The 19,130-nt window shown below is 33.2% G+C and overlaps 1 non-coding gene across 1 annotated transcript; it reads right to left on the bottom strand.

The window, feature by feature from the left end:
* Positions 1-10,191: 10,191 nt before the first annotated feature.
* On the bottom strand, positions 10,192-10,263 carry TRNAQ-UUG (transfer RNA glutamine (anticodon UUG)). Its single transcript has one exon. It is a non-coding gene; the product is annotated as a tRNA-Gln (tRNA).
* Positions 10,264-19,130: the final 8,867 nt, after the last annotated feature.

Below are 19,130 nucleotides of genomic sequence, written 5' to 3'. Positions count from 1 at the left end.
ATCCAAATAGATTGCATATGATCATAGTGCATCTCAGATAAGTGTCTAACACATTCCCAAAGGGATTTTGCATGACACTCAAGGGGTGCAAAAATATAGGCTCTCAAAGTGAGCCACTTAGGCTTATTCAACAGGGCGATTCTGAATGCAAAAATCAAAATTTTGAACTTGGGTCCTCAAAATTATGCAAATTTTTTGAGGTCCCAACAGGTTAGTAGCACATACTAATAGTAGGAATAAAAAGTGGAAGCCACTTGTACAATAGGTGTGAAACCAATATTTGAGAGCATTTTAAAAGGTAACATAAGGTTAGTGGAGGCTAAGTGTGTCTTAAAATATTCAAAATGAGAATTTATTTTGGGAGGCTTGAAATAACTAGGATAGAAAATGAATAATGAAGCTTAGTGGGAAGCCATTCTAGTAAATACTGAAGTAGTGTGTGATAGGTTATCGAGACTTGGAGAAAGAAGAAAACACATAAATTGTGGTGCAAGTGGTGATTAATCAATATTTCCCTAATTATAAGCTAATGACTATTGTAGAAAAATTCATTAAATAGAAAGACAAATTTGAAAGTGTATCCGTTTCTCGTTACTACTAAGAAGAAAATGTCCTGGTGAATTACCTAGCCAATCAAGCTACTTTATTATCAAATTCTCTTCTTGTAAAATTGATGATGCTAGTGATTGGGAAAATGTTCACAATTTATTATTGAATGATTATGTAATAACCCACCATAATTAACTCAACAAAATTGACCATTTTTTTTTTTTGTGTATTTAATTTAATCATTATTTTTGATTCAATTGCATACTCTAGGCATCCATCCATTTGGATTAGGCATTCATCCATCCAGGATGAGCATCTAACCATACAGGTTAGGCATTTGTCCATATGGGACATAAGATTTCATCTATCCAATACGGGATAGGCATCTACCCATATGGGGTAGGCATCTATCCAATCAGGATAGGAGGTGCTTTGGCTAGAGACTTAGACTCATCGGGACCATTCAGGTCCCGAGCCACTCACTAAGTACTACACTCTTCTAACAGAAGTGCACTGAGGTCGCCATCCTTAGGAGTAATTAAACAACATAATACAAACTTGAATTCCACCTCGAAATTTGGCTTAAAGCCTCGGGAAGTCAAGCGAATCCATACAGGATTCCTTCCAAGTATGCATTGAATTACTTTTTCCAATTTAATTATCTTATCTTTCAAAATAGGATTCTTACTCAATCTTTCTTTTACCAAGCCTAGACCCCACCCACGAACGCTTGAGTACGAGGGACAACTCCGTCCCAAGACTGCCTACATACTCGCTTCGGCACGGGATCAAGGCGTAAAGTATGTAGTTCTATTTTCTACTCTATGGTTTGATGTAAACTGATTAGTGGGTACGCAACCCTTTCTAGGGTCAATGTCCCAGATTGTTTCTCTGTGGTTGTTACCCACGATGGTAGCACTTAAACAAAGGCTCAAGATGGCCTATTGTTTGTGGCCTAACAACTACATCCTAACACCTATCATGAGCGTCACCCTTGACCAAATTGTCAATCACCAATATCTCTTCAAGATTAAAATCAATTTCATAAAAGCATTTTACTTAACCAACCCTAAAGGGGGTTTACTATGGTTTATCTCAACGGATGTAAAATCATTTAAAAATTATCTTATTAGATTATCAATCCAAGAGGAATTACCCGCCCCTTGGATTTTAACTTCCAAGTGTCCCTTATTACTCCCCGACTATTTATAGGGACGATGCCACAGACGTCGTTGATGTAGCTTTATTAGGCGTTAAGTGCAGTAGTTCAACATGACGACATTACACGTAAGCGTGACCCAGAGGCAATGTATATACCAAACGCTACTATGTTTTGATTTCCATCTTCCTTTATTTAGTTTTCTAACTACGAGCTATGAAAACATCATACTTGAAAACAACTACTAATTGAACGCGCAAAATTTAATTAATTGAAATAACTATTTGAAATATAACTTGCATAATAATGAACATCATGAAACTTGCATATTAATAATTACATGTGTACTTGCATGAAAACATCAATAAATGTAATTAATCTATAAGTAATTTGCATGTTATAAGAATAGTGCAACTTGCATGAAAACATCAATATATGTAATTAATCTATAAGAAATTTGCATGTTATAAAAGTAGTGCAACTTGCATGAAAACGTCAATAAATGTAATTAATCTATAAGTAATTTCCATGTTATAAGAATAGTGCAACTTGCATGATTAAGCAATCCAAAAATAGCGATTAAATTTAGGCATTTGATTCAAATCATATTAATGTGAATTATTTGCTTAATGCCAACTAAGTGCCCCAATGGGTCTTAATAGATCGAATGATTCTGATTATAACATAAATAATTTACAAGTATAAACTTACTATAGTTAAATAAATCGTGAATTTACTACTCAATAATCCCCAATATTTATAAAATTTTCTAAGTTAAATTTAATAACTTGAAGTATGTACTAAGGAAAAAAAACAGAAAAAAAGAAAAAAAAATTAACAATTTCCAATTTGCAATTTATTCATCAATATCTAAATAACTAACAATTTCTAAATAGCAATTTATATATTAATTTGCATTTTATACATTTATATCAACAAAAAACCCAAATATAAAACAAAAAGGCGAATTGCTTGGGTTTAATAATAAATAGGGGGGGTGGGGACCACGGGTCCCATGACCCCTGCAGTCCTGCATGCACAGGCCCGCAGGGTTGAGGGGACACCGTGGGCCCCTCCACTCCCATGCAGCCACTGCCGTGACAGTGACCGCTTGGGTAGTGGGGGTACCACTGCCCCCTTCGGTGGTTATAATAACCGTCGCCCTTGTACGCCTCCGTCAACATTCAAAGACCGTGCTATATGCAACATTAAATTATTTTAACATTTCAAATAAATTTAAAATAATTATAATGCAACATTGATATATTTTAACTTTGAAATAAATTTAATATAATTATAATGCAACATTAATATATATTAACATTTGAAATAAACTTTATGTGTGTGTGTGTGTGTGTGTGTGTGTGTGTGTGTGTGATTTCATATTCCCTTACTTAATGATATATAAAAACAAAAGAGAATTTATTTATAAGAACATGAATAAAATAGATGATCAAATAATTGTTTTAGATTGATTTTACAATAAACAGGAGGGTAACACGGGTCCCGTGACCCTTGCGGTCCTGCATGCGCAGACCCGTAGGGTTGAGGGGACACTGTGGGCCCCTCCACTCCCATGCGGCCACTGCCGTGACAGTGATTGCTTGGGTAGTGGGGGGTACCACTGCCCCCTCCGATGGTTATAATAACCGTCGCCCCTGTATGCCTCCGTCAACATTTGAAGACCATGCTATATGCAACATTAAATTATTTTAACATTTGAAATAAATTTAAAATAATTATAATGCAACATTGATATATTTTAACTTTGAAATAAATTTAATATAATTATAATGCAACATTAATATATATTAACATTTGAAATAAACTTAATATGTGTGTGTGTGTGTGTGTGTGTGTGTGTGTGTGTGTGTGTGTGTGATTTCATATTCCCTTACTTAATAATATATAAAAACAAAAGAGAATTTATTTATAAGAACATGGATAAAATAGATGATCAAATAATTGTTTTTAGATTGATTTTACAGTAAACAGGAGGGTAACATTTAGAGAGAGAGAGAGAGAGAGAGAGAGAGAGAGAGAGAGAGAGAGAGAGAGAGAGAGAGAGAGAGAGAGAGAGAGAGAGAGAGAGAGAGAGATTATTCCAACATTCATAGGGAGGAAGTTTATTTCCAGATTTCACAGGGGAATTGTTTATTTCCAGTATTCGTTTCACAAGTATAAACTTACTATAGTTAAATAAATTGTGAATTTACTACTCAATAATCCCCAATATTAATAAAATTTTCTAAGTTAAATTTAATAACTTGAAGTATATACTAAGGAAAAAAAAGAAAAAAATTAACAATTTCTAATTTGCAATTTATTCATCAATATCGAAATAACTAACAATTTCTAAATAGCAATTTATATATTAATTTGCATTTTATACATTTATATTAAAAAAAACCCAAATATAAAACAAAAAGGCGAATTGCTTGGGTTTAATAATAAATAGAGGGGGGTAGGCAGGGGGGTGGGGACCACGGGTCCCATGAGCCTTGCGGTCCTGCATGCGCAGGCCCGCAGGGTTGAGGGGACACCGTGGGCCCCTCCACTCCCCTGCGGCCACTGCCGTGACAATGACCGCAGGGGTAGTGGGGGGTACCACTGCCCCCTCTGGTGGTTATAATAACCGCCACCCCTATATGCCTTCGTCAACATTCAAAGACTGTGCTATATGCAACATTAAATTATTTTAACATTTGAAATAAATTTAAAATAATTATAATGCAACATTAATATATTTTAACTTTGAAATAAATTTAATATAATTATAATGCAACATTAACATATATTAACATTTGAAATAAACTTTATATATATATATATGATTTCATATTCCCTTACTTAATGATATATAAAAACAAAAGATAATTTATTTATAAGAACATGGATAAAATAGATGATCAAATAATTGTTTTAAATTGATTTTACAGTAAACAGGAGAGAGAGAGAGAGAGAGAGAGAGAGAGAGAGAGAGAGAGAGAGAGAGAGAGAGAGAGAGAGAGAGAGAGAGAGAGCTTATTACAACATTCACAGGGAGGAAGTTTATTTCCAGATTTCACAGGGGAATTGTTTATTTTCAGTATTCATTTCCAGTATTCACAAGAGGATTTTATTCAACCAATATTCACAGAGAGGTCTTTGTTCAACTCACAGGGAGATATATCTAATTAATAATCACAGAAAGATTTAGAATAATCACAGAGAGATTTAAAATAATCACAGAGGAAATAATCACAGAGAGATTTAAAATAATCACAGAGAGATTGAAGAATGAGATTCAGAATTCCATTCGAAAAACCAGAGAGATGGATTAAAGGGAAGAAATAAAGATTCAAATCACACAGGAAGAATTTTAATCTCAGAAAGAGAGTGATTTTAAACAAATAAAAGAATATGATTTTCTTTTTGCTAAAATCTCTGGAAAAAGAAAAAAGAAACAAAAAGTAAGATCTTGTGCATATTTTCTTAAGGGAAATAAAATAAATAAATAACTATGAAAGCATTATCATTATTATTTATCCCCAAATGAAAGATTTAAAATCTAATAAAAGAATTTCTTTATATAAAAGAAGATCTATAACTATTGATAATACGAATTCCTCATAAGTAAATGTGAAATAACAAGGAGAGAACCTGGTTTATCGAGCTTGATGTTGAATCCACTGGTTATCCTTTTGATCCTTCCTTGCAACTTGAGGGAAATCCTTCAACAACAACTTAAAAATTCCCGCAACAAAAAAAAGAGACTACCAAAGAAGATCTACTTCTAAAACTTGGGAAATTTTCTTCAAAACATAATCAACTCCCTTCTTTGAAACTTGCATATAATTTTATAAGAAATTTCCCCTCCATTCCACTATCTAGAAAATTTAATTAAAAATGAGATTCTTTCCCAATTTTGGACTTCATGCAAATTGATTAGACTTAGTGGGGGGAGTTACATGCAAGGTGGTGGAGAATCTTCTAGAAGCTTCTTATTCTTCCTACAACATGTGCCATAATTGGAAGTAGAAAATAGATAAATAAAAATAATGTATATTTTCCATGTGTGTGTGTGTGTGTGTATTATTATTTTATTCTTTTATAATATTCATTCAATCATTTAAATAGCTTATCCAAAAATATAATAGAATTGTATTTTAAATCCAAAAGTGATAAGGGAGGGTTGTGACAGATTAATCTCTTTGAGTGCATATTCTATGCCTTAATGCATATTTATTTTGTCATAATTAGGTGACATTGTATTGAGGCTTATTTTAATGCAAAATTGACAACCTACATATATATGATATTCTAATTTATGTTTCCTAATTATTTCCAATAAAGGGATTGCACGATAAGAATTCCATGTGTGATATATGTTTGGTAGTGACAAGATCTTGCATTACGCATTATTTGTGTCATATAACATTTCATGCTTTAGTTTTTTCTTTTGGTGGAACATTTTTTTAAGGAACCACTTCATTATGACAATGTTGAAGAAAACCACCACTAAAGAGAGATCTTCACCTAACTCATCTCTAGTAAGTTTGAGGGTGGTAAATGTGGTATAAGTCTAGCAAGTTTTAAGTGACAATGGAAATATTATGTCTCACAGAACAATCCTGTAGATTTCAAACGTAATCATTTATTAATATAATTGTGCAAGATCAAGCTTTAAGAGATAGCCTTGAAGACATTATCATTAGCATGAAAGTGGAGGATGTTGTGACATTAGAGGAAATAATTCACCTTTTGATGATGCAATCCAATGGAAGGGAAAAGGTAAAAGTATTGATGAGATTGATTTTAGCTTCTCAATTACAAAGTCATTACTTGAATGGAACATGCTAGGGTATTAAATGCATTCTACAAGGATATTAGTATGTCATGAAGAATTTGGTTGTATCTCACCATCATGGTGTTTTAAAGGTCTCAAGTGGATACACTATGACCAAACTAAAGGATGAGTAGATTACTCACGATCTTAGAAGATCTATATTAGTCACAAGTATTAAGGTACATGGGAATCAAAAATACCTTGGGCCTAGAGTAATGTCTATGTTGAAACAACTTAATGTATTTGATAATGGTGTTTACAATATGGCTTTTGTTCATTACAATTATACCCATCAAATAATAGTATGGAGTAACATGGTATTTCAAAATTATCTTTATTTGTTGGGATATTGTCATACACCTCGTAGTTCTATTGTTTGACCCATTGTTTAACTTATATCAACTTTATGTGCCCTCGTGAAAAAGAGTGCCCCACTTTTATGTGGATCTTATATCATGTGTAATTTGTATTATGACATGCGTAATAATATATAATGTAATGTAAGATGTGTAAGAGAATACATTACATTGTAAAATGTAAGAGTATGATAATCTTATGCCACACATAAGAACATGTAAGAGGAAGATTACACAATGAATTATGCATGTTGACCAACTTATGGCACTTGTTTTGATGCATCATCAAACATCTTATATGAGAGATAATAACTCCAAAATAGAGTGCCCAAGTTTGGTGGGTGGCCATGACACATTAATATTGTCATTTTTGGTTACTAAACACATCACGAATTTCAGGCTTTAGGATCTGTATTGAAAGTTGGATGCCACATTTATCCCACTGCATTCTCCTTAGTCTTGTAAAACGACTTGTAGTTCATGGTTTGGGATCACTTTATATATTTGGGTGATTGGATGGAGATGTAGGAGACTTGTGATTTTGTGGGTCGTTATGTTGTTGAAATTTTGAACTAGACATAATTGATATGATAGGGAGTGGATACTTTGAGTGCATATTAACTATTGTATTGTTTATGATTGAATAATATGTTGAGGATCCTTTTGTTATTGATTTTCCCCTTTTCTAAGGTAAATAATTGTGTTTATCTCTATTTTATGTGATTCAGGATATTGCATGTGTTTTATCTTTTTGAAATTGTTGAATTTTAGTTTCTATTGTATGTCTCTCATATGAAGATCACTATAGAAGTGTTATGTTCTATGTAGCTTCCTTTCATAATTTCTTAGTTGTCGTGTATTTCTTTTCCATGGATCTTATGTCATTTGTATTTTCTATAATGTCATGTGTAACAATATACAATGTGATGTAATACATGTAGGATTATCTATGACATTGTAACATGTAAAATATTCTATGATAATCTTATGGTGCACATAAAAACAAGTAAGAGGATTGTTACAATGTGAACTATGCATGCTAACTAATTTGTGATACATGTTGTAATGCATCATGGAACATCTTATATAAGAGATGATGAGTCCAAGATAGAGTGCCCAAGTTTGGTGGATGGCTATGACATTTGAATATTGTCATTCTTGATTGTTGAACACATCATGGATTTTGGGCCTTGTGGTTTCCCAAGGAATTTGGGTGCCACTTTTAGCACATGGCGTTCTCCCTAGTTTTGTAAAACTACTTGTATTTTGTGATTTGGGATTGCTCTATATACTTGAATGTTTGGATGGAGATGTGATAGAGTTGTGATTTCGAAGGGTTTATGTTGCTGAAATATTTTTAGACATAGTTGTTGTGATAGGAGAGTGGATACTTTGAGTGTATTGTGTAATTACATTGTATATTTTGTGATTGGATAATACATTAAGGCTCCATTTGTTTCTGTTGTTTTTCCTTTTCCCAAAATAAATCATTATGTTTATTACTATTCTATGTGATTCATGATATTGCATTTGCGTTTTATCCTTTTGAAACAGTTGAATTTTAGTTTCTATTACATGTCTCCCCTCTAATTCTCTTCTACATTAGTCTTTGAGATGAATCTTACGCCATGTGTATTTTGTATTATGATGTGTAAGAATATATAATGTAATGCAAGATGAATAAGAGCATTTATGAAATTGCAAGAATCTATGAAATTACAAGATGTAGATATTCTATGATAATCTTATGACACACATAAGAACATGTAAGAGGATAGATACAAAGTGAATTATGCATGTTGACCAACTTATGAAACATGTTATGATGCAATGCATCATAGAACATCTTATATAAGAGATAATGAGTCCAAGATAAAGTGCCCAAGTTTGGTAGTTGGCTATGACACATGCATATTTTCATTCTTGATTGTTGCAACATCATGGGATTTGCATGGAAATTTGGGTGCCACATTTAGCCCATGATATTCTCCCTAGTTTTTTAAAATTGCTAGTTTGTGGTTTGGGATTGTTATACGTGTGGGTGCTTGGATGGAGATGTAGTAGACTTGTGATTTCGAAGAGGGTAATGTAGCTTGGAATTTCTTTATACATGTGGGTGCTTGGATGGATATGTAGTAGATGTGTGATTTTGAAGAGAGAAATGTAGCAAAAAAATTTCAAGATATAATTGATGTGATAGGGGAATGGATGCTTTTGAGTGTATTGTAATTGTTGTATTGTTTATGATTGAAGAATACATTGAGGCTCCTTTTGTTGAGTTTTTCCCCCTCTCCCATTGTGATTCATTAGGTTTATCACTATTACTATTCTATATGATTCATGATATTAAATGTTTTTTTAGCTTTTTAAAATTGTTGACTTTTGGTTTATTGCAGGTCTCTCCTCCAAAGATTACTATATAAGTGTTCTATTTTATCTAACTTCCTTTCATAATTTTGTAGGTGTCTATTTCTTTTCCACAATGATTAGTTCCAAACTTTGTTTTATTGTACCGACTAGTTTTGTTATATGATATATGATGTATGTAGATTTGTTCTACTATGCTATGTCCACTCCCTCAATTATTTATGTCATAGCTTTATATATACTATTTTGTTTACTAGTTGACGAAAAAAACTTTAATAAAATCTCATAATATATATTTAAAAAACTTAATAAATTTATATTTTAATGAAAAAGAAACTAATATAAGAATGAAAGATATATTCTAAAAACAAGCCTCATTATCACAAAAGAAATGTACCAACATTATAAGAAATAATTGATTTTGATATCTAAAATTACTTCTTGTATTTATTCTAATGAATTATGCCTAAGGTTTTTGAAGTTTATTTCAATTGTTGCTTCTAGATTTGATTGTGTGAAAGTTTTTTGCATGAACGTTTCAGATCATACTACATGATCCACAATCAAGATATTAGAGAACAAAAGAAAAAAAATGTAATATAATCGGAAATGTTGATTAAAAAACTTTCACACAATCAAAACTACAATTGAAAGTCTCATGGATTATAGAAATCTACTTGACAAATGAACTTTAATTTCAATGAACTTTAAAAATTAAGAAATAAAAATATATTCATATGATACCTAATTGTAGTCATCTCCAACACGGTAATAATCTAACAGTGCTTCCCAATATTGCAGTTTAGGGTTTTGAAGAAGCAAATTAATCACAGCAGAGCAGGTGCAAATTTCATAGAGAACGGAAGAAGTGAATAAAACTGCAACTACAATTTGTAGCAACAGATGCAACTACGATCTGGAAATGGATTAAAAGGTCCTACCGGGAGTCGAACCCAGGTCGCTGGATTCAAAGTCCAGAGTGCTAACCACTACACCATAGAACCAGATATCTCTTATATTAAAACTTTATATTTATCAAAAGTATTAAAAACAACATAATTAAATTGCAAGGATTAACCACAAAAGCACCGCTGAAAGGATAAATTTTGAAACTACCAGCGTATTGAATTGGATTTTTTCCGCGCGTTCTTGCATTCACCTTTTCAATCCAGCTTACTTTGCAGAGAAATTTGAACCAGAGATTTTCTCTTGCACTATATATATATATATATTTATCGTGTTCTTCCGCTAATCTAATTTCAGTACGATGGGAGGTAGTGTAATTTGAGGAATTGAATTACTTATCTTGAGATTGTCTTTATCTAATTTTGTAAATATTTATTTTGATATATTTTGTTTTGTTTTTGATATTAAAGAGTTGTAAAGCAAGATTTATTAGACAAATTAGTTCCGAGGCAGTTTAGCAGCTATTAACAATACATTGACAACATAATAACAGTAGTCTAGTCTTTAATATCACAAAACAGTCTTTAGAGTAATAAAACCAACTGCAATAAAGCCTTAGTCTTAGCAGCTAGATGACCAAAAAACAAGTAACAAGTAGCTAAGTAAAAAGGGATCTCCAATCCTTAGTGGGGAATTTAAACATGGCCTTATAGTTTTCGTCATCATTAGCATCCTTCTTGAGCACCTTCTTCTACAATAGGTAGAGGGTACTAGTAGACCTATGCATCACTTTTGAGCTGAACCTCAAAAGATTCACCATTTTCTTCTCAAGGTCTAAAACCTTCACCTTCAAGGTTAAAAGTTTTGCAGTAGCGGCCTCACATTTAGTGCACACTTATGAGCATTCCCAACCTAGTGGGTCTCTTTAGTCATGTGAGCCTCTTTGTCCACATGTGCCTCTTTAGTCAAGTCCAAAGGCATTTTCTTGGTGTTGCCTAAGTGGTAGGAGTTTCTAGACTAGTCACTAGTCATATTTTATTGTGTTATTAGTTCAAATGGTCTAAATTATTTCTTAGGTTGTCTTATTTGAATCATATAGTTAAAGTTATTCAATTGAGCATATCCAAATGTGTTTTAGTTGGAATGTGTTTTAGCTGGCTAATAGTTGATATTATCTAAATTTGCAATTATTAAAAAAACGTTTATGTTATTGGTTAGATTTCTTGTGCACTTACAAATTGAATTTGATGTGGAATTAGCAAGTGTGTTTTACCAAAATTAGTTCATTTAACCAGTTAAGTATTCTATAACATGTTGTTTGACTTTATTAACTTTTTATTTCTAACAAGGTATATTTATACACCAGTATGCTTATATACCAACATCTTAATTGAACAATTAACTAAACTACCCTACAATGAGAGAATTTACCTAGAATGCTACAACATAAAATTTGAGCAATACATACCCAAGTCATCAAAGTATGTATGCTATCTTAAAACTAACTAGTTGATGCTAGTTTGCAATTATGATGCATATTAATGGCGTGCCTTTAGGGAAATGTTGGAAACCTTAATCTATTGGTGAGAAAAGTTTGTAGGCAATTTTTTTTTGTAAGTGAATTTGATCATGGGGGTTGTCCCATAAACTCATAATGAAAAAGAATTGAAGAAAATAGTGTTCCAAAAGAAGACCAAAACATCAAAATCCCTTTATGGAATACATCTATATCTACATAATTATATAGTTCAGTCTTTTACATCTACTTATCTATAAACATCATTACATATATCATAGAAAAGGATTTCTATTAACCAAACCCACCTGGACCTTGCGCAATCTCAACAACGTTCTCTATGGAGTCAGTCATCTCCAAAATCATACCTTCCATGAAAACAACAAAAGACCAGTCAACAATTTCGTCCTTTGAAACCCTAGCAACCTCTTTTAAGAATTTGAAATAGAAAGTTACTTTCTTCCTCCTAATCTCTACATTGAAACCAACAACCTCCACCACAAAGTGGACCCATGAACTGTGATGAGGGAGAAACATGACAAACCTTGCCCATGAGAAAACCCAAACCAAAAATTGCATTCTCCAAAGTCTCTTGAAGGCCTCCCTACTTTTTTTAGAAATACGAGAGGCTCCATCACAATTGAGATAGCATATTTATCCTCTTGAAGGTCCAACATGGCTGTAACAAACATGAAAAAGATATCCTTGCTCACACAATATCTATGTAGAATTGAACGTTAAACATCTCCATGCACTGTCCAAATTGCATACATCATAATAGGAAACATCATTTTAAACATCTTCTTAAGGTCAATGATGATTCACTGAAGGCAACCTATCTCCTATTCGCATGAAGGTCTACTATATAATTGATAGCATCTTGAGACAAAATAATCCCGACCTTGCATACATTTATTTATGAATGCTTCCATTTTGGCATGATTACAACATTATTGAGTTGCCCTACTCTACCTCCAATAACCATTTTGCTTAAAACTAGCAGTCTTTTCTACAACAACATGCAATAAAATTTTTTTATTTATTTTTATCAAAGAAATGAGATTAGACTTGTTGTTTATAACCTTCCTACTCATTGGAGTTATTAGCATAGAAGTACTCATTGCGCATGTTAACAACCACGTTCGCTATCGCATTACCTCATGATATACATGGGTAATTTTATAATTGCAAACGTTGTAGAATACAACCTCACAGAACCCAGTGAATCCCTGTATGCAAATAACCTGTTAGAGCAATGAAAGATTCACAAAACACAAAGATTGTTTTGAAAACCTAGAGCAAAAGAATGCAATAATGATAATTAGATTAATGAATTACAAAAGGGATCAATCCTTATAAAAGGAGATCAAACCTAAAAAGGGAAAACCCTAAAATCAATTAATAATTAATTCCCAAGTTTAGCTTCCTAAGTTTAGCTTAAGTGAAATAGAGAAAAGGTGACTTAATTATTAAATCAATATGATTTAATTAATTAAGTAAACTAATAGATTTTACTCTAACACCCCCCTTAAGTTGATGTTAGGGAGAAGCTAAAAAAACAACTAAGGACTAGATGCATGAAAGCCAAAATAGGTCCTGACAACAAGGCTCGATGAGGTAGCCAAGTACAAAGAAATCTTTGTAAAATGGAGAAAAAAGAGAAAACCCAGTGGGAACAAAACTCCTCTCGAAGAAGAGATGAAAGCTCAAGTGACGGACTAAGAAGCCTCCAACCAAGAATGTTCCAAAAGATTAGAACAAAAGACGAGCATGAAGAATCACTGAAGCGTGAAGAATCTACAAACATTGCCATCGAATGACTGCTATGATGCTGAAATAAGAACCTCCTCCGAAACAAAAGATGATCAGGATCAAGAAGACATAAATCTGCATGAGTGCCCTTAATGACACTACTCATATTCGAATTAGATGGAAAACCCAGGCAAAACATCTGGAATTCGAAGATACAAATGACACAAATACTAACAGTCTAAATAACTGATCAAATAAAAAAATGGAAGGTCCCCTCCATAAATAGGATTGCAAGAGTGTCCATATGGTAAGTATTCTATCTCACCGACATGCATGGGTAACCAGCCGCTGCATCCGCCTAATACATAGGAACAAATATTGAATACATAGCTCACTCTAACGCGAAACCAAGGAAGCATTAGCACCAATAGTAGAAACCCCCCCATAATGATGACAAGGGAGATGTATGACACGTACACTGAATCTGAAAGCCATAATGTAGTGCATGAAGAAGAACAAAGAACATTTGACCGTGCAAACATGAAAGTACAAGCAAATAAAAAGGGTGTACAAACCAAGGCACACATGCATGAGAAAGCTATGAAGGAAAACAAAGGCAAACATCAAACCCCCATGACACTTTATATCATAGTGCGAGTACAATAAGGCACAAAACTGATGTGCAAGATCCCGTAATACATGTGCAATATAGAGGCACTTTATCTCAGTGCATTTAGAAAATAATAAGTGCTTATAATGAAAGCTCAGAATGTCAAAAAAAGACATAAAACTAGAAATACATGAAGAAAAACCCAAAAAGAGTCATCCCACGCAAACTAGAAGTTTCCACGAGCTCATATGTCCAAGTAATTCACCACAGTGTGAAAGCACGAAAAATTGAATAAAATGTACCTGGAGTAAAATATGGAAAAAGTTCATGGATGGCTATGAAGAGCTCCGAAACACCTTCCCAACGCCATTGGAATTGGGAAAAACAGAGAAACTAGTGAAAATATATGAGCTTGGGACTGAAAATAACATCTCTGACTTCAAATAGTTGTATAATGTACTAGAAGCAAAACCAGGTGAGGGAACCCACAAATTTGGAAAGTAGACAAAACTAGCTTTCCAATGATATCTTGTTTGCCAAAAAAAGATATCGTATGCCCAAGTTATGGCCAAAAGGAAACTGGTGGCGTAAAAAGCCCAGTGGTGGAAGCTTTCTAGTGGGGGGATGAGTTACGATAGTACACCGCCGGCCCTGCTGCTGGAGGTTGTACGGCTGCAAGCCAGCTACTGCAGTCCGTACGGACTGCAGCAGCGGGTACCCCCTTCACCGTTTTTAAAAAAAAGTTTTTAACAAACAAAAATTTATCGATGAACTTTTTTGAAAAAAAAAACCTAAAACGAAATTTGTTTTTGAAAAAATACCTATATATTTTTTTGAAAAACGTGCACAGACGGTACGATCATACTAGCAAATTTTTTTTGCTTCAGAGGTCAACAATGCCCAAATATGGTCAAATTTTATATCAAAATTCATGGAATCGGCCTCTAGAAGCCAACCGTGAGGTCCTTTCAGGCTCAAATTCCTCCAAAAAATAGGTGCTCCCTAGATCACAAAAAAAGCTAAATTTTCAAATCCTCACAGATCTGGCCCCGTGAATAAAAAATTGACAAACAAAAGGTCAATCTTGATTAATTGACACGTGCCAAATTCAATGGTGAGGTCCAAATCAACCCAAATTGCACATAAGACCTGCTATAAGGAGAATCTTCCAATCCGAAGAATAGGAAAGCCTCGGGTCTGAAGCTCTAATACCATGTAAAAGTTGTAGAATACAACCTCATAGAACCCAATGAATCCCTGTATGTAAATAACCTGTCACAATAATGGAAGATTCACAAAACACAAAGATTGCTTTGAAAACCTAGAGCAAAAGAATGCAATAATGATAATTAGATTAATGAATTACAAAAGGGATCAATCCTTATAAAAGGAGATCAAACCTACAAAGGGAAAACCCTAAAAGCAGTTAATAATTAATAATAAATTAATTATTAATATTCCCAATTTTAGCTTCCTAAATTTAGCTTAAGTGAAATAGAGAAAATGTGACTTAATTATTAAATCAATATGATTTAATTAATTAAGTAAACTAATACCTTTTACTCTAACAATAATCATCTAATTTCTTAATGTAATTCCAACATAAACAAATAATGTTCCCTAGCCTCCATCTTACATCAGATATTTTTTTTCATCCTTATAACCTAGTAGCAGAGCCCAGCCTCAACACAATTGCATCATTGTGGCCTTTGATAATGCATCCAATTCTAGAAGTTTTTGGATTACTTTTAGCTACCCCATCAAAATTTAGCTCATGCACCCCACATCAAGATGCACCCAGTTTGGCTTGTGAGTTGGATGATGCTAAGCATTCCCATAAATAGAAAGAATCACCAATCTCTTTCAAGATTTTTGAGCTAGTTATCCCACCACATGAAAGAGATTTTTTTCATCGTCTAATTTTTCACTGTGCTATTCACAACCTCTATAATGGTACCCTTAATTTTAACCAGAAGTCTCTTAGTAAGTATACTTTTATCCCAAAAGGCTCTCCTATTCCTTTCCTCCATAAATCTGAGATAGTAATCAAGGGTTTGTAGACAATATGTCATTGGAGTAGTTAGTGTAGGCATCTAAAAATGGTCAATGCTTGCGGCACCATACTTTAACATGTCCGCATAACCTTCTTTTAGGTTTTCACATTTTACTAACATTTCCACTATGTCGTGCACTTGATCTTTATCATTTGTCAACATCTTGTCATTCTTTTGTGCTTTCTTCCTCTTTTGATTGTATTTCTCGCATTTTTAATTAGGTCTTGTCAACATTATCTTCAAATTTCAATCTTCAGTCGTATTTAATCCTATCATGTCATTTGGACATCATCAACCCTTCTCGATATCGAATTAGGGTTTTATCCTCAATCTTTATCATTGTCAATCAGATCTTGTCAATTGGGCATCGTCAACCTTCATCAAGTTGACCATTTTATCAATCTTTAATCAATTGTCGTCATTTTGGATCCTCTTTTCAATTGTCAATTGTCGGTCAATCTTGTCAATTTGTGATCGATTCATCGTCGATCTTCAACAATCTCGACATCATGTTATTTGACCTTTCATCAACTCGGCCTTTTATCAATCTTTGATCAATTTGTCATCGGTCTCAACCAATCATCAAATCTTTGTCAATTTTTGGATCGATTAGTCATTGATCTTATATCTTTTGTCATCTACAAATTTTATCCTTTTATCAATTATTTATCAATTTGTCATTGATCTTTGCCAATCAACATCGACACTTTATCATTTGTCAATCTTCGTCATTTAATCATGATTGAATCGACCTTACATCAATTGCTTTTTTGCCATGACCCAATTGTTGTCTTTTCATTTTTAATCTTTCTTTTAGGGTTTAATGATTTAATGATTTAATCCAAGTTCTAACTTGTCTCTTTAGGTTAAATAGATTAATTCCTTTTATCCTAGGTCCTCTTGTCACAATTAAATGTTTCATTTAATTGGCTAATTATGTCCTCTTTGTGAATTAATTAATTAATGAATGTTTGTAAATAAATTTCACTTAATTTCCTCATTTTCTAATTTGCTAATTTCTAATTCCCCATTTTCCACCTAATTTGATAATTTCAAAATTCCTCTAATTATTCCTCCTCATTTTCCCACTAATTTCTCCCCTTTTTGTGCTCAACCATGTCATAACTAATGAAGCTATTTTCTCTCCAATTTTTCATTCAATCAATGAGCTATTTTTGTGGGTAATTTATCATAAATCAAGTGGCTAATTGATCTCTCAATCATGTCGTAATTGATGAGCACAAATTGCTATGAATTTGTCATATTTTCACATAGCAACTTGTTAATCAATTTGACATAGTTTGTCATTCAATCATGCCTTTTTGAATTCAATTTGCCAATTCTCAAATGAAGTTTCTTCTTCCATTTTCAATCATGCTAATTTCTTGTCTTCACCAATTCATCTATAAATTGAGCACTCTTTTCAATCAATATCAATCACTTCTCGAATATCCTCACACTGTCTAACTCATTTGCAATCTTGCTCACACTTGCATTTTGTAGGTGAAACCAACATAATTTGGAGGAAAAAGAGAAACAATGGAGGTCAATGAAGGAAACACATTGGGGTGGTTTGCACCTTTGTTTTAGTGTTATGCTTTTGTTTATTTATTGAATGTTCTAGGATTGGATTTCATTAGTAATTAGGGTTTATGGTTACCTAATAGTTATGCTTTTGATGCTTTCCCCTATTTCCTATGTACATTTCTTGGTGAACCCGACATGAGACAAGCTAATCTTCTATCTTCTGAGTTAATCTGAGTATTTGTAGGTTAAATTTCAAGAAAATGAGCCTTTCTGAGGTGTTCCAACTCTTATGTTCCTGTGTGGGCTCAAATTGTGTCTGTGTGGGATCAAATTTCTCATGTGTTGAGCCAATTTACGCTTGTGCAAAAAATAAAATAAATAAATAAATATTTTTTTCCTCAAAAGATGCATTGGTTAAGTTAGGACTTTAAGTCATTTGAAATGGCTTAAAATGAATTCACATAGTCCTAATTAGGCCTTGGTCAATGAACAAAAATCTTCACATTTTCATTTTTGTGCATACAATTGGCTAAAAATAACCGTACATCTTTCAATTTGGGCTTTAAAAAGATAGCTAATTCACTTATTTGGATGCAATTTCAATGCAATTAGTCTAACTAGGGCTAAAATGAACTCATATTGCTTAATTAGGATGGTTACTAATGGTTTGTACAACATTGTGGCGAAATGCTTGACAAAGACTCATTAGCAAACTACTAACGTATCTGTTGCAGGATGCAACCAAAGAGTTATACTCAAAACCATGTGTTTGTAATTTTTTAAAAGTAGTTGAACACTTCATTTTATTAAGGTTAATGAACACCATGTTTTCCATGTCTTATTTTGTTTCGTGTGTGTGTTTTTACCCTTAGAAGTGGGCTCGCCTCCCGATTTGCCTGGCACTTCGCATAGGCATTGGTGAAAGGGAATGACCAAAAGTGGCAATGGGCTAAAGCCAAGCTCTTCTGAGCCACTATAATCAAACGTGTTTGTGATGAAAGTTGTAAGCAACGAGTGTTGGAATGGCATAGCGACGATTAAATTCGTCGGATCTATGCCCACCTGAATGGATGCCCTGACTAAAAACCTTTGTGCTTAGAGACAAAAAACCTTCTACTTGTTGACTTGGGTGTTGTGATATGCGCATGTCGAAGAAACCCCTCATGTGCCCTTCAATTCGAGATATTAAATTATTGGGAAGTGAAGCCCCTTGAATTCGAAGCTTGGTATATTTATACACACAAAAAAAAAAAACTTTAAATTGGTGTGAATGCTTTGTGTAATTTATGTCACCTATTTTAATTATTTTTTTATGTTTTTTCCTTCTCAATCTAAATTAAAGATATACAAAATTATTAAAGACATCATTTTTAGGCTATTTGTTATCTTAATTAACTCGTTGGTATTTCCAACTAATTATTTGAACTTCTCTAAATGTGAGCTACTTCTTATTATTAAGAAGGCCAGGTCAATGGCCAAATAAAGCAGTCACCGGTTAGGAGGGAC

This window comes from Cryptomeria japonica, chromosome 2, assembly GCF_030272615.1.
Source record: "Cryptomeria japonica chromosome 2, Sugi_1.0, whole genome shotgun sequence".
Lineage (NCBI taxonomy): Eukaryota > Viridiplantae > Streptophyta > Pinopsida > Cupressales > Cupressaceae > Cryptomeria > Cryptomeria japonica.
This window is presented reverse-complemented; position numbering and strand designations above follow the sequence as displayed.